Source organism: Procambarus clarkii, chromosome 79, assembly GCF_040958095.1.
Source record: "Procambarus clarkii isolate CNS0578487 chromosome 79, FALCON_Pclarkii_2.0, whole genome shotgun sequence".
NCBI classification, from domain to species: Eukaryota; Metazoa; Arthropoda; class Malacostraca; order Decapoda; family Cambaridae; genus Procambarus; species Procambarus clarkii.
The window spans coordinates 5,716,296-5,732,896 of NC_091228.1; the positions used below are offsets into that span (position 1 = coordinate 5,716,296).

General features: G+C 37.8%; 1 protein-coding gene and 1 long non-coding RNA gene across 6 annotated transcripts in view; one reads left to right on the forward strand and one right to left on the reverse strand.

The window, feature by feature from the left end:
• Positions 1 to 1,013: 1,013 nt before the first annotated feature.
• The window catches only part of LOC138357566 (semaphorin-2A-like), a 29,228-nt gene continuing 13,640 nt past the window's right edge, over positions 1,014 to 16,601 (forward strand). For 2 of the 4 annotated variants that reach the window (XM_069314471.1, XM_069314475.1), the window contains exons 1-4: positions 9,182 to 9,327; positions 10,913 to 11,042; positions 14,883 to 14,979; positions 15,395 to 15,524. The gene's annotated coding sequence lies outside the window, so the exon portion shown is untranslated. Of the gene's footprint in view, positions 1,078 to 1,973; positions 2,016 to 9,181; positions 9,419 to 10,912; positions 11,043 to 14,882; positions 14,980 to 15,394; positions 15,525 to 16,601 lie in introns of those variants that run through there. The other 2 variants (XM_069314473.1, XM_069314472.1) reach the window with 2 other exon arrangements.
• LOC138357567 (uncharacterized) lies at positions 6,221 to 8,910 on the reverse strand. 2 transcript variants are annotated; one of them, XR_011225050.1, is made up of 3 exons: positions 8,585 to 8,658; positions 7,888 to 8,009; positions 6,221 to 6,576 (listed from the first exon to the last, which is right to left on the reverse strand). It is a non-coding gene; the product is annotated as an uncharacterized lncRNA (long non-coding RNA). The 2 variants fall into 2 exon arrangements; XR_011225049.1 differs by having other exon boundaries at positions 7,888 to 8,910.

Genomic DNA, 16,601 nt, shown 5'->3' on the forward strand with positions numbered 1-16,601 from the left:
CAAATCCCTTCTTCCGTCCCGCTGTTAAAGCTGACAGTAACCCCGAGGTACCGATACTGGTCAACCCATTCAAGAAGTTCCCCATTAATTTGCAGGTCTTCATTTTCTTTCTTGTGATGGGAGTATACTTTTCTTTAGTTTGAGGGAAGAATGGAGCCCGAATTCAGTACATTTTCTTTAAAGAAACTGAATGAACTACTTCGTCTTTACAAGTGTGGAGCTGTACTGTATGAAGACATTGTATGTATGTACTACTTGTACTCCTTCAAGAAAATCGATAGTAACGTTGATATTCATTAAGATGAATACAACACTGCAAGACAGGGCAGATCTCATTGAAACTTTTAAACTACTGAACAATTTGGAGGATTTAGATCCAGACTATTTCTTCAAAAGATTAGATATAACAAAATGAACAACGGTTTCAAGCCTCAATGTAGGACTGAGAACAGGAAATGCGTTTTCACCCACAGGGTTATTAACCCCATGGAACCGCCTACCCGCCAAAGCCGTTAATGCAAAAAAACTGTTAGTTAAAGTACAGCTGGGAAAGATCAAGTCAAATAGGGGGACCTTCGACAATCCGCCGGAATTCTGTCCCTGTAGAGGCTACTAGTGCTAGTGGCTCTCATGTAAACTCAGGCATGTTATTGTGACTTGCTGAAACTATAAGATTGTCTGCCGGATAATTTCGTAATAAAAACCAAACGCATATATCTACACAAAATCCGCTCCTCATAAAAATTCCTGAAACTGTCTGCATACACATTATATAACATGAACGTACATAATTGTTGCGATAAAGATTAAGCCACCCAAAAGGTGGCACGGGCATGAATAGCCCGTATTTGCAACCATTATATATGGACGGCGTAATATCGATTTGAGCGACTCTGGTGGTCAGAAGCTTAACTGTGGTGTTATAGTTCAAGAGTTTGGCGTTATGGTGAAGGAAGAGAGAGTCGAGTGTCCGGGTGCATAAAATTAAAGCAAAGGGTCATTTGACGCCGAGGAGCCGAGAGGGAAGGATCGTTGACGGCCATCAATAACAACTACCAAGGAGTACATCGATTAATTGTGAGTACAAGAAATCGATGTGACAGCCATTATTGATTAGTAAATTGAAATAGAAGTCTTGTTCCCGCGTGAACTATATATTTGATATTTTTTGTATTGAGGTCAAAATTGCCATAGGTGTTGTTCAACTGGCAGTTAGTTGCCACATGGTCATTTGGGGTCAGTGTAGTGGCCTTTAAATACCCTTGTCTAAGGTCAGCCTTAAACCCCACACTAAATGATAAACATTTTGATTTATTTAAATAAGTGGGAAATGTATATAAAACGATAAAGTTGGGCAGCAGATTTAATGTATTGGGGGGGGGGGGGGCTTGACCAGTGTGTAGGTCACTTATACACTAATGTATAATTAGTTAAGAGGAAGTTAGTATATTGAGCATGATTCAGATTAAGAGAGGGCTCGTATGATAAATTTACCTACGGGCCACCATCTCCAGTGGCTTTGACGGGTGACAGAAAGCCAGTGACTTGTCAAAATGTCCCCCCCTCTCCCTTTTCCCCTAATTTTAGTGAGGATTTTTTGTATCTGGATTATAAACTAAAATAATAATTAGGCATTTACAGCTTAAGTGGTTTTGGAGTTCCATGAATTTGTAATCTTATGGGTGAAAAACCATCTTTTCTGTCCTACGTTGTAGTTTAATGTGTACAGTGCGGTACATCATAGCCTAGTGAGTCGAAGGCAAATAGGCTACTGTTATTAATCTATTACACTCTTTTATCAGTATAGGCTGTTTTCTACTATTGATAGTCTGTAATTAATCTCCATTACAATTTCACCCTTTCCAGTGATTGGGTCCAATCTTTCGAACACAATTTTATTTTGCTACTCGATTGTAATTGAAATAAACTTTTTGTATTAAACGCCAATGAAAAAATGTTTTTTTTACTTTCAGGTGCTGGAGCTGACGACTGAAGCTTACAGCTCAAGCTGTAAGGTAAAGAGATAAGTAAACAATTGTTCATGGGAAGAGAACTAGGCAGACAGGAGTAGACAACTTCAGACTCATGTTAGCAGGCTGAGAGCTTTCCCTTCCCAGTAGCTCATAGTAAGCCTTACTTTACTAGTTGTACACTGGAATACGACTCGTCAATCGGTTTATACCGATATCCCCAATTAATGCTGGGTGATCAGAGGCAAACATTACAGGATTGGCGGGCAGACAATCCTCATCTAGGGCTCATAAAAAATAGGTGGGGAAGACTTAGTGAGTTAGGAAGGGTGGTGGAGCTAATTGTAAAGGGCGGGTTACATCGTATATTGAGATATCAGAACCATCTTAAGATTAGGATGAAGCAAATGTAGACTGGCATATGCATTATGTATTATTAATGCATATGCCAAGGGGAGTGCGCTCCCCCCAAAGGCATAAACGTCTAGGTTGAGGTATAATCCACAAACCTATCATCTATTACCCCAAGTTCATGTGAACTTTTTTTTAGTTCACATGAAAGTGGAGTGATGTTGATTGGTTAGTGGATTAGGAAGAGGGAAAGCGGAGGGGCCTTTCCTAGGGGTTTGTGCCTTTGGAACTATTTGCATTCATTTTATTTTGAGATGAGTGGGAAAGATTAAGTGACGTAAGAGATGGGTTGAAGTAGACTTAATATAGAGAATGGGTAAAACATATTTCGAGCGAGAGATAGGAGAATCGTCTTAGATTAGGATGATGCAAATGTAGACTGGCATATGTATTATTAATGCATATGCCAAGGGGAGTGCGCTCCCCCCAAAGGCATAAACGTCTAGGTTTAGGTATAATCCACAAACCTATCATCTATTACCCCAAGTTCATGTGAACTTTTTTTTAGTTCACATGAAAGTGGAGTGATGTTGATTGGTTAGTGGATTAGGAAGAGGGAAAGCGGAGGGGCCTTTCCTAGGGGTTTGTGCCTTTGGAACTATTTGCATTTGATTTGTAGATATATTTTGGCCGAAATGACACACTAAAGTAAGATTTTTTTAGTGACGTAAATGAACAAATAGAGGAGCTCGATGTGATGAAAGCCATAGGGCCAGACATAATCAAACGTTTCATCCTAAAAGTGGAAGATGCAGGCTTTCTGAGGAGACCTTGCTATAGATTTCAGCTCGTCATTGGAAAGGAGCTAATGAAGTACCTATATAGAAGAAAGGATGACGAGAGCCACAGAAGAACCGTCGGGTATCATTAGCAAGTAATCTCTAAGATATTAAGGATGTTGAAAGAAGGTTCGTCGAATGCATGTTCTGTTTTCAAGCACCAACGGAAAAGCCTGCGAGACCAATTTCGAGTTATATGACATAATGAGAAGAATCAAACAGGAGAGGAGGTTGCGCAGAATATATTTTCGTGGATTGCCAGAAAGCTTTTGACATTCCCTCACAAGCAACTTCTATACAGATTCGAGAAGCAAGCTGGTGTATTATGAAGAGACCTTAAGTGGTTGAAGGAGTACCTTTCAGAAAGACTGCAAAAAGTCATAGCTATGAGAATGGAGAGAGGTAATAAGTTGAGTCACCCAAGGATCGGTATAAGAACTCATCCTGTTGCTAATGTACGTAAAGGATATAAAGAGGAAGTAAACTCATTTTTTATCAATGTTTGTTGATACTAAAGTAATGAGAAATAAAGATTACAATACATTGTAAGATGAAGTAGACAAAGTCCAGAAATAGTTTGAGAAATGGCTACTAGATTTTAACCCTGACTAATGCAAATTATGAGGACAGGACTTTGAGCAAAAAAGGCGAAGGGAATGCAACTTCCCACTTGCGAAAAAAGGAGACTTAGGAGTGGATATAACTCAAGATGCTACACCAGAGAGGCTTATCATGCGACTAATGAAGGAAGCCTATGCCATACTGATAACGTCAGGTTATCCTTCAGGAACTTGGACAAAAATCTCTTCCAAGAGCACTATAGAGTATTCCCAGACCCATTCTTGAGTACACTGCCACAGAATAGATAATAAGTATCACTTATCCAGAGAAAACAGGCCACGAAAAATGTTACAAAACATGTAACGGGGATCGTTCCTGAGCTAAGGAAACTGTACCTCACTATACTGCAGGAAAGAAGGAATATGACAGCGAGGTACATTATACTGAGGGGTTCGATAAAGTAGATATAGAAGCAATGTTTAGAACAAGGAACAGGAGATAATTTAAAAGCCAGACGTCAGAAAGACCTAGTTTCAGTCCAAGAGTTGTAAATGAGCGGAACGGTCTAGATGAAGTTATCGACGTCAATGCTAAACACAGTTTTAAAAGTAAATGTAATTGCGAGTCAGTGCAATGAACTACTAATGCTCGACCCTGCAAGCACAACTGGACTTGCGTAGTCTATAAGGTCCTGCACAGTGATCCCAACACGAGATATATGGAGCGATGATAAAAATGAAAGGGACATTACGGGGCTGAGAGCGAACAGGCAAGAGGCTACCCCAGATCATCCAATCCCTCATAGCCTATGTGTCAACAAGAGATGCATGGAATAGGCGTGGTAAAAGTAGAGAGATGGGCAAATAGTCCTAAAGAGCCATGATGAGTACACAGTGGCAAGATTCTAGTCGCAGAGAAAGAGATTGGATAAGTAGGAATCCGTCACGGGAGTGATGAGAAAGATGGTAAAACTAGAAGACAAAGCAGACGAACGCTTCATGAAGCAACAAGAGTAAGGGAAGATGACCCACCAGCAGTATTAGACCCAAGATGTGGCAGATGTGAAAAAAAATAGAGTACGAGATACTTCTTTGCAGCTAGCAACCTGTGCCATATCATGGTAGAGTATATAATGCAGCTAAAAGTTTGATCAAGAAACGTTACATACATGGGGACTACATGAAGGTGAGAAACTGTGAAGTCTTGAACTAAAAGGTAGAAAGAAGAAATGAAATGTGTAGATGTTCATCACACTGAAGAGGAAGGTGGAAGACAGAAGCACAGTAAACCTCGGACTCGTTAAGTGATCCAAGGAAGTAAAGAAGATCAGGAGTCCATAAAAACCGAGAACTATGAATAGAGGGGATCTTAGAGACCTAGAAATGAATATACTCCGATGGAAGCTGGAAGAAAATGGCACTGCAGTGAAAGCCATATTCAGAGCCACGTGGGACATCGTTTAAGAGACGTAAACGAGCGCTCTTTCAAGGCACATGAGTTAGAGGAACCTGACCTGACACACTTTGAAGAGGACAGATCACAAGATATAAAGTTCCATCCAGAACCTTAAGACTAGAGTAAAGAAAGAATTCGAACGTCAGAATGGTTATTAGGCAACTTAAGTTTGGACCTCGTAAATTATATATTTTAACTAGTTAAATGAGAAATAATACCTTTGAGAGGGCGGACTCTAAGCTGACAGGTTAGTGCAAAGGATAAATAGACGCATATGTTGGCTTCAGTAAGGTTGTCCATCGCGTTAAAAATAAGTTAGGCAGTGCTAGAATCCTGGTTTGTAACCACATATAGCGATGTCGTTTGCTTGTTCCGTTTAATCAGAGTAGGTGTTCGTCGTATTTGTGTAACAGCCGGAGTTCCTGATGATTTTGATCTTATGAACACTAAATCATCATGTAGATTTGCAATCTGCGTTAAATTGTCTAAATAAGCCTCGTCTAGTTGTAAAAATCTCGTTTGCGTGCGTTTATTATTAGTGATAATGTTGCATCTGTCAAAAATCGTTCAGATTGCTAGCAAAGTTTGTAAACGTTGAATACCGTGTGTCACTAAATGCAGATTGTCTGCTTTACATATGGAACAATGCGCGACAAGTTGGTATCATTGCATTATTAGTTTGATCATAATAAATGCTGAAGTTGTGTTGGTACCATGATTGATTGCGTGTATAGTTTATCGCCATTAAAAACAATTGTTTTATATAAATCAGTTGAGATCGCAAATGTTGTAATAATTGGCGTAGCTCGTTCAGTTTTTAATATTTTAAATGCTCGTCAAAAAAAGCTGGTTTTACACAATTGTAGCAGTTTACGTGATAAATTTGATTTACCTTAAGCATCAGTGATGAAACTAAGCTTTCACTATAGTGTAATTAAATTGTCCATAGCATGAAAACAGTTATCAGCCTAAAGTTTCGTATGGGTTCAATGTCGTAATTTTCAATTTCAAAACATTTGGCTTATAAGGTTAGACAAGATTCGATTGGAAATATAATGTTTTATTATATAATATCTAGTAATAACAATTGCCTTGGAGCAAAATGTGTATAGTTGCGTCACGATCTTCCTTTATCGTTCAGAAGTCTGTTGAAGTAGTGACAAAGGCGGAAGTTGCAGTCTAAGTTGACGTAGGAAGTCAGTTATCCGATGCCATGATGGTTGTGTAGCCATTGACACAGACGTGTCGCGTGCACTCCAGAAGTCTGCTCAGATCTTAAGCTTGCCTCCAAAGTTGTAGTTATTGGCCGTGTTGCTGCACGTTGCGTAATTGCATAGAAGTTGTTTCATTGCCGTTGTCAGTGATGTCCATTATAGTCCAGTTGTGTTGTACGTCGCCACCTGCAAAGAAAGACGAATATTAGTTGAAACCTTTGATTCAAAACGGTGTTGTACCTTAAATAATTTGAGTAGTGAAAAACATGTAGTTAAATGTTTGAACTAATTCGTTTGCTTAGTGCAAAATAAGTCTTAAATGATCGTGATTAAGTTAATACAAACAAGCATATTGTGCCTAATATGGTTTCTGTTGACGGGTTGAAGTTAAGCTTAACATGACATTAATTTGAGAATGATGTAACGTTGATAATCTAAAAATCAATATTGTATTATGCATTACTGAAAATTACGGTCAAAGTTTGGTATCCACTTTCTTTAATTGTCTTAAGTCTCTGAATGTATCTTTAAACAAAAACCTAGCAATATTGTTTATCAAATGAACCTAACGATTTTTATATATTTATACCGATTCTATTAAAATTGCTGAAGTAGCACTGTTAAGGCTGTATTCAATATAGTACATTAACTCTCCCACCACCTGAAGTTAGTTATGATTATTACTGTAACTAATAACCTACCCTTTGTCCTAGAAATTATTCATGGTAACTTGTGTATTATATAAACAAGAAAGATTTTAATTTCTACTAGAAAACTATTTCCTGGTATAGCGATTACTTTAATTCCATATTAGTCAATATTACATCGTATTTACGTTATCTAATGTAATTGAACCTTACCTATATAGTACCGATATCTACTCTTCATAGTTATTTGCTAGTTCTCAGTAAATCTGGTCCGCGAGCCGATTCTCTCAGTATTCATTGGAAGGGTTCAGTTATCTAGATTGTGCTACCTCCCCCCCCCCTCTTAGGCCTATTTAATTATGGAAATTGGCAAATATTATTTCTCTATTTCCTGTGGTTTTAACCGCGCCTCCTATGCCAGTTTGACTAATTAAATCTATATTTCTGCTGCCTTGATTTCCTGCTTTTAACTTTGTATATGTTTACGTTAAGACATCTGGATAGAATTTTGAACTTTTTCCCTCGACTATAAGAGCTGAAAATTGCTTAAATATTCCTAAGCCAAATATATCCCGCATTTGCTGTATTACCCCTCTAGGTTTTTAAACTAATACTGAACCTTATTCGGCTTGTCAAGAGATAAAAATGAACAAGTAAAATTGGTATTATGTTCATTACGTTAATATGTATATAACTATCTAGTATAGAGTGAATCATATATAATCTATCTATATACAAATGTGCTGAAGACAAGGTCTCTATGCTTGGCTAAACTAATGCAAGTGGCAGCGCACCACAGACGTCTATACTCCATTAACTATCTAAGACAAGTGTGAGAACAACTACTTACCAACCCTTTGGGAGCCTTAAGAAGTGGTGTGGTGCTTGAACAGCGGCCAGGAGTAGTCTGGCTGTTTGGGGTCAGGCGCGCCAGCTTGTTGGGTTGGAGGGTACAGGGTTAACGACCCAATCCTGGGGGGGGGGGGTGATTATACCCGATAGCCTCGTTATGGATTTTGGCCTATGACTTGTGTATATACTGCAAGGATTGTTATAACTGTTTTCTAGTAGTCGTAAAGACTTTTAAAAGTGGCCATCTTCATTAGTTTAATGAATATATTAATAGTTGAGTATTGTAAGCTGAACATTTACATCTGCGGTAAGGCAGTTATGCATATACTTTAATTGCTAACTATGCGCCTCACACCAATTAAGTGCAGGGTGGTGGTTGACTATATTAATATAGTTATATGCATGCGCCACCTAAGCAAATCTTGGACATTTAGTCAGGATTTCTGGTAGTACATAATTTTGAATGATATTCACATTTGTTACTGCTACCTATATATTTATTTCCGGCTTGGTGCCTTCTTTTAATGGTTATTTCGACAAACCTAGGATTCAAATGAATATAGCATGAGTATTTCCTATAGTTGCTCCATGCATTTGAAATATAATCATCTAAAGGAATTTCAATATTTGTTTACATTGATTAGAGAGACGCAAAATATGCGAATTAATAGGTATTGTATTATAATAGAGTTTACATTTGGTCAGGTTGACCGGCTCGCGTCCGAGGCGTGTTAATGGCCGGCCTCTTCTGAGTGGCTAACAAGGGGTCACTCCACCACTAACAATCCTCAACCAGCAGGAAAAGATTAAAAGAAAACGGGAAGTTGTCTGAGAAAACGCGAGCCATATTAAAGACATTGGAGTGCTTAATTAACAAATAACCGTGACTTTTATGTCTAATATTTGTTTGTTAAATAAAAAAAGTGACAAGAATCATAGTTTTGCTGTTACAACATTGTATATTTCATTAATATTGAATAATGGGCGTTCCTTTAATATAGTTAAACGGCAACTGACAGGTTTTGTAAGAGATCTTAATTGGACCGCTGTGATTTTATTTGACATTATCTTTGTATTTATCCGTACATTTTTTATTTAAATAAAATGATATAGAAAGTAGCAAAGCCCCTCTACTGTTTATCTTTCAGTTTGACGTCTTGAAGTCAGTGAAGAACGACCTGCCATATCCGGATTTGAGCACGGGTGCCAGTTCACCCTTTAGCACACGACACTGAATTTGTCGTGTACTGTAGCTTTGTGTATTAAATGTTAAAAGTCAATTGGGGGAAATTTTGTTACAAATGCGAAAGTATTTTTGTAGCGAGGGGGGGAAAGGATTAGGGAAATAGGATGAGAATGTGTTTACGTTAGATGTGGCACCACAGCCTCTGTCCCCTCCCCCGGGTCTCGTCGTCTGCCGTCCACACGCCGCCAGAAGGTAAACACCGTCTCTGTCTCTCTCCCATTCTGTCTATTTCACTGCTGCACAGATGAACTGAATGTTTGCTTGTGTTTATAGTGACATAGAGGTAAGACAGGCGTTTCTAAGGGGGAAATAGACCTAATTTTAGGCGAGTTTGAAGACCTAAGGGGGAGGGGTGAGGTATGGGGCCCAGTCATGGGGGTAAAGTTTGTTTAATAGTTAACAAACTTATGTTTACACCATTTGTTTTATTCCAGGGACATTTCTTCCACGTCAAACCCTTTAAAGGCCATTGATAATGGTGAAGGGGATCCTCTATGGGGTATGGTCGAAACGTACAGGAAATGGTTTAACGAAGCATCGTTTTGCAATTGTCAGACTCGTCTATTGTAGTTTATATTACATATATAGTATATATATTAATATATATATAGTATACAAGTTAGGCTGGGTTGAGTTAAATTAATATGGGGCGAGTTAGGTTAGAATATTCCGTCTTGTGTACGATGCGGCTCGGATCCTCCTCAAATAAATCGTCACATTGTGTACACAAGTCAATTCGCCAACGGATTGTCATACGTTCCAAATTTTGGAAATTGAAATTGATTTTCAATTTTATTGAACCCAGTGCAGTCATAATACATACAGGGTTACCAAACAGAAAACGAAAATCATTGAAGCGTCTTGTTTTTTTTCCGAAACGACCAAATCCATCATCAGGGCGGTGTTCGGATGTAAGTCATATTTTTTGGAAGATGCTTTGCTAGTGGATGTTAAAACCTACTTAACATCCACTGGCAAATGTCTTGCGTATACTAAGTAAACTTAACTGGGAAACAAATGCATCCTAACCTAATAATACAGTATATGGGTTTAACACTTTGGAAAACTAGCATTGTCAAAACTGTATACAGGGTTTTCACAAAGAGGGGCTGTTTGTTATTGTATCAATTCGTATAATTTACGTTTTTTTTTTTTTTAACGATTTGACATTATCCCCCATACGTTGTCGTGGACCCCTCCCCCTAAATAAACAATGGAACACCCTTAATCATGGTGTTGCTTGATGTATTTCGACATATGTTGTACGTACTGTATTTGCACATGAAGAGAGAGAGGTACTAAAGCATCGCATTTAATACCACAGCGGACTGTCTATATCCCTAAAGCAGGGGCTTGGAAGGTATTTTTAAGTTTTAATAGACTGGTTCTTGGCTGAATTATTTAATGTGCAGTGTCTTCCGTCCCCCAGTTGTACAACTAGTGATTGCTAAAACCTCAGCCACTGACAAACCGTGCAAAGTTGCTTCATTCACACCAGTATTTTGATATGTACATTATTAGTACAGTGTGTTTTCAGAGGTGTCAGTTGACAAGATTTTAATTTGATCCCCATGTACAATACACCACCTTGTATAGTACAGTACTCATTTTGTACAGCATAGATATCGACCAAACTGCAAATAACCTAAACTGTTGTCCTATTTTTTATATATACAGTACTGTATCTGTAAATAGTTTTAATCATTGAAATTCATTTATTCATTATTCGTTTCTATTTTATTTTGATAGGTGACAATAAATATTATCACATTCACAGGTAATTAAGAATGGCAGGAGTATACAGAACTCTGTGCACTGTGCAGCGAGACAGCTATGTGGCTCTACTGAGATTGCCGTCAGTTTTACCGTGTTCTACCAGAGCCAATTTTTGTACAAGAATCGTAAAGGTAAAGTATTGGCGTAAAATTTTTTAATTTATTATATAGTACTGCGGTTAACGGGTAATGAGTACTGTATAGTGTACACTCAAAATTGTATACTGTATTTTTTATGGATAAGTAACATATATGGGCAAACAAATGAGAAATATTAATGGAATACCTTGTTTTGTTTAGAATCGGCTACTCGGAACAAAATTTCAAAGCAGCACAGTTGATACTTTGAATACCCTATTAATATCCCCTTTGTTATGTCCAGTAATCCACTATCATGTCACCCCTAACTCTTTGCCTTTCCAATGAATGCAGTTTAAGCTTTGTTAATCTTTCTTCATATGAAAGATTTCTAATTTGGGGAATTAACTTTGTCATCCTACGCAGGACACGTTCAACTGAATTTATATCCATTCTATAGTACGGTGACCAAAACTGAACTGCATAATCCAAATGGGGCCTAACCAGAGCAAGATATAGGTGAAGAACCACACCAGGTGTCATGTTACTAACGCTTCGATTAATAAATCCCAGTGTCCTATTTGCTTTATTGCGAACATTCATGCATTGATCCTTTTGTTTTAAAATGATACTAATCATAACTCCCAGATCCCTTTCGCAATCAAATTCAACACCCTCTAGCTCGTATCTTGTAAGTCTATCATCATTACCTCACCTCAGCACTTTACATTTATCAGCATTAAACTGCATTTGCCAATCTTTTTGACCATTTCAAAGGGTCTTCAAAACCCTATTTAGATCAACTTGTAGTGATAGCGAGTCTTGTGTGTTAATTTCCCTACTGATTTTTGTATCATCGGCAAATTTGCATATGTTGCTTCTCAAACCTGAATCTAAATCATTTATATATATTATAAACAACAGAGGTCCCAAGACAGAGCCTTGAGGCACTCCACTTACAACATATTCCCACTCTGACTTAACCTCATTTATACTGTTTCCTTTGGTATAGCTATGCCCTAATCCAACTTAATATAGCACCCCAATACCATGAGCTTTTATCTTTTTAATGAGGCTTTCATGTGGCACTGTATCAAAAGCTTTGCTAACGTCAAGCTACACAACATCACAAATCTTACTACTATCAACTGTCTCAACTATGCTGGAATAAAAAGATAGCAAATTTGTAAAACCTGGTTGTGACTCGTTTATTAATGTATGTTTTTCAAAATGAAGACGAATGGTATTTGCAATTATCGATTCAAGTAACTTTCCCACAATAGACGTTAGTCTAATTGGTAGATAGTTTGATGCAAGTGATCTATCACCTTTCTTAAAAATTGGTACCACATTTGCAACCTTCTACGACTCTGGCACTCTGCGTGACTGTAATGATGTATTAAATATAGTATACAATGGCTCCGTGGCAAAGACTAGGGATTTGTTTGGTTTGAGTTTTACTATTTGTTTAATAATATTATCCCTGGTAACTGTTAGACTAGTCAACCTGTTCTTGTCCCCACCCACATAGACTTGCATGGCTGAAGGCATAGTTAAGTTCTTCTTTAGTAAGTACAAAATATTTATTAACAATACTACTCGTCTCTACGTCATTATTCGTTATCTGACTTGTCTCGGTTTTTAATGGACCTATCCTTTCCCTAACCTTTGTTCGATATAACTGAAAAAACCCTTTAGGAATTGCCATTGCTTGGCCTGCTATACGAACTTCATAGTTTCTTTTTGCTCTCTTTATCTCTCTTTTTTTTTAACATTTCTAACCAGTTGTGGGAATTCTTGCTCTAAACTGACTTCCCCATTCTTAATCCTTTTGTACCAAGCTCTCTTTCTACCTATAAGGTTTTTCAGATCGTATGTTATCCATTTTGGTTCATTTGTATTTGATCTTTTCAATTTGTAAGGTATACTACTTTTCTGTGCTTTGCTTAGACTATTTGTAAATAAGACATATTTTGAATCCAAATCGAAATCCCCCTTTACATCACACATCGCTGAGTTCATGTCTTGCTCCAAGACTTTCCAATCTATTTGACTCAAACAATTTCTTAGGATATTAAAATTAGCGTTTCATAAATCTGGAACTTTTAACAGAATTTTTCTGCTTTTCTATTCCATTGTATGCTAAATCTGATTTCTTTGTGATCACTGTTCCCTAGTACACTCCCAATTTCGATGTCATTAATCGGTGTTTCCCTGTTAGTTAACACAAAATCTAAAATATTATTTTCCCGCGTTGGTTCCTTAATGTGTTGCGTAAGAAAGCAATTGTCAATTAATTCTATAAAATCTTCTGCTTCGTTAATCCAGTTTATTCCACTAAAATTCAAGTCACCCATGACACAAATAATTTTAGACCTAGATTCTCTAGATATTTCATCCCATAGATGCTTTGCTTCCATTCTGTCTAAATTTGGTGGCCTATATATAACTACCTATTATAAGATTATTTGCTTAATTCTATCCAAATAGTTTGTGTGGGGCTCAGTTTTGATTCCCTCTTTGAGACTACATTTCAAATTGTCCCTAACATATATGGCTACTCCCCCTCCTTGTCTAATATATCTGTGTGAAATAGTTTAAATTCATTTGTCTGATAATCAGCTAATAGTTCTCTATTTTCTACATTCATCCCCGTTTCGGTAAGTCCAATAATATCAATTTTTTCTGTACATTCAGGAGCATTTAATTTGTTTCTTAGACTTCTACTGTTAGGGTATATTACACTAAGTGTATTGTTATTTTGAGGCCAATCTCTCTCTCCCCCAAACACATACTTTTATTACCGCCTTCCTCCATATTAATTTAATTCCCATACCACTATGTACTAACAGTTGAAACGCCTCCAAGTTTGCAACAGCAACAACCCCATCACGCGCCTTCATTTCATTTCTTCCATAGAAGTGTTCGCAGTTATCTATGAAAGACATTGCATTTGATTTGCAATATCTTTCCAGCCGGCAATTACCAAATGCCCTCGACAACCATTCATTTTCAGCTCCCTTACTTGGAAAAATGCCACATATGATTGGGATTTCTCCCTTGCTCCTAATTCTATGGCTGTTTTATACCTCTGAACCAGTTCCTCACTCGTAACTCGACCAACATGATTTCCGCCTGCGCTAATACAAATAAAAGGAATGTTCCCATTTCAGCCATAATATCATTCATGTTGTTTATAATATCACCAATTCCTGCTCCCGGATAGCAAGCCCTTAACCTGTTCCCCCTATCTCTAGCACAAAACATGTGTAAATACCTCACCTGGTATTTACACAGGGATTGTGGTTGTGGGAATCTCCCACAACCAAAGTTTGCTTAGGTGCCTAGTTTACGTTCTGAGCACTTTGAGGGGCCTGCACTTCGTTGATTTCTCTTTCAAGTGAACTGCAGGCTCTCGCAGCACTCGTGTTCCAACATGACAAAGGATTTTGAAGTTCTTAGGGCATCTGTAGGCGGCCTTGTCAAGGTCTTCTTAAGACCTCTGTCCTTTACGACTTTCCACAACAAGGTCTTTTTAATATTGTTCTCCTCTGTTTCTTCTTGATGTTTCAGCTGTCGTACCTCCTGTAGGGAATCCATCTCTGCTCTCAGAGCTCCAACTAGGTTCATCAGTTCCTTGACCACACCTCCCATTATTGCAATGATAATATTTGTAAAATTGCAGCTCTAGCTAACACACCCTCTCACTGTGACTGTCTGTGCCTCACTGTCTTCAGAATTGTGGTTTGGTTGTCAAATACAATCACTGCAATTGAATTGAAGTGTGTTTTATTATACTTTATGGGTACCTGGACTATACAGTATCTAATAATCTTGCTCTATTGTGTTATACATAATGGATCTTTATAATAGAAATGTACCATTTTGTAACAGAAACCACTACATGGATGGGAGGATGCACAAAGGTTGGTTTGATACGAAAGTTTGGCACCAAAGAAAAGGAGACAGCGATTTCCAACACCGAGACAGAGTACGTGACCTGTTTTCATATTTAGTATAAAGTAGTAATATATAAAATTTATGCATTGGTATGGATATAAGGAAGTGATTAGTAAATATAACAGTCTTAAGACAGGTTGCCAGCCGGTGGTCCGAGAGAATTTTATTTGTATTTTCTTTAACTGTTAAATATAATGGCATGAAATAGTTTAACTTTAATAACTATTAATATTGTTTAGTGGAGCAAAAGGATTTGTCTTAGTGGTCAGCAGCATTTAAAATTATGAATTTGGCGATCCGTAAACTCGTAAAGGTTGGCGACCGCTGGTCTAAGAGTATTATACCTCGACACAATTTCCATCCAGGAAAATCGGTTACGCATGTATGTAAAAGTTATATTGCTGTCCAGTTGCAGCATGGCTTTTAAATGACTTCATTTTCACCAGAGTTGATATTGGACCTGGCACTTGGAAGGAAATTTACCACGGGATCCTTTCAACTCAAATCAGGATGGTGAAAACATTCTCACTCTCCACATCTCTGATGGGTCTCATGGTCCAGCCAGTCCTCATGCAGGTTAGTGGTCTTGTGTTACACCAAGTTAAATACAAGTTATATCAACCTGGATACAAGAATTAAGACTTGACATAATGTAACACATAAATATAGTAGTAAGGTGTTAAATGTTAGAAAAATAGAATAATTTGATTGGCTTAACTAGATTACAGTAGGTAAGTGGGGAAAAGATGACAGACAATGGTTAAACATACTGTGTACTAGGATCCTCTAAAGTCCAGATCTTATAATTATGAACTGTAGTGAAATCGAGATTCAGAAACATTGGCCTATTCTGAAATGGCATTCAGGAGCTTGGTGCTACAATGACTGTATCATAAAGACATTCACGAATTTAGCATGCTTCTGAATATGAAGCTCTCATAGAGGTGAGGGAAGTTTGAGGAGCCAAAAGCAAGTAAAATCACCGGGAAAGTATGAGTAAAGGGAAACTGTGTACGGTATCTTGTTTAGAGAAGACAAGAGATAGAGACAAGTGGAAGTGGTAGTTTGTCCATTGTCAGGTACTGAAGTGCACCACAAGTAGATGGTAAGCTCTTCACTTGCATGTGCAACTACATTTGTTTTGATGAGGTAAATATCACGAAAAAGTGGCAAGCCAGCACAAGTATACAGTATAGGACTTTAAGAGATTTTTACCTGAGGGCAACGAGAAGGACAGGAAGCCGGTGGCTTGTCCTGTCAGCTGATATGATAGGTTAGGATCAAGTGAAGGAAGAATGGCCAACCTTATGTATGGATTGATGCTGCTGGAGGTGGTTAATTTATTGTGCACCCCATAATCATCCTGTGAGTGGTGGTGCCAAAGAGGATTACAGAGGGCACAAAAAGTCATTATACCAGGTTGAGTATATTATGATGATGATCATCAGGCACATAGCAATTACTGTACTACTAGTTGTAGGTTTAGTACGCGTTGTGAATGAAGATGGAACGTATAGGAAGGTAGTGAATACAGTTTGTTTTTACTGTCACCTGAGGAGTACTTGATAAAGTTAGTGGTTTACATGGGCTGTTAGGCATTGGATGTTGTTGCTTAAGAAGTAGAAGTGGTGGATTATACAGCTATTGAAGAAG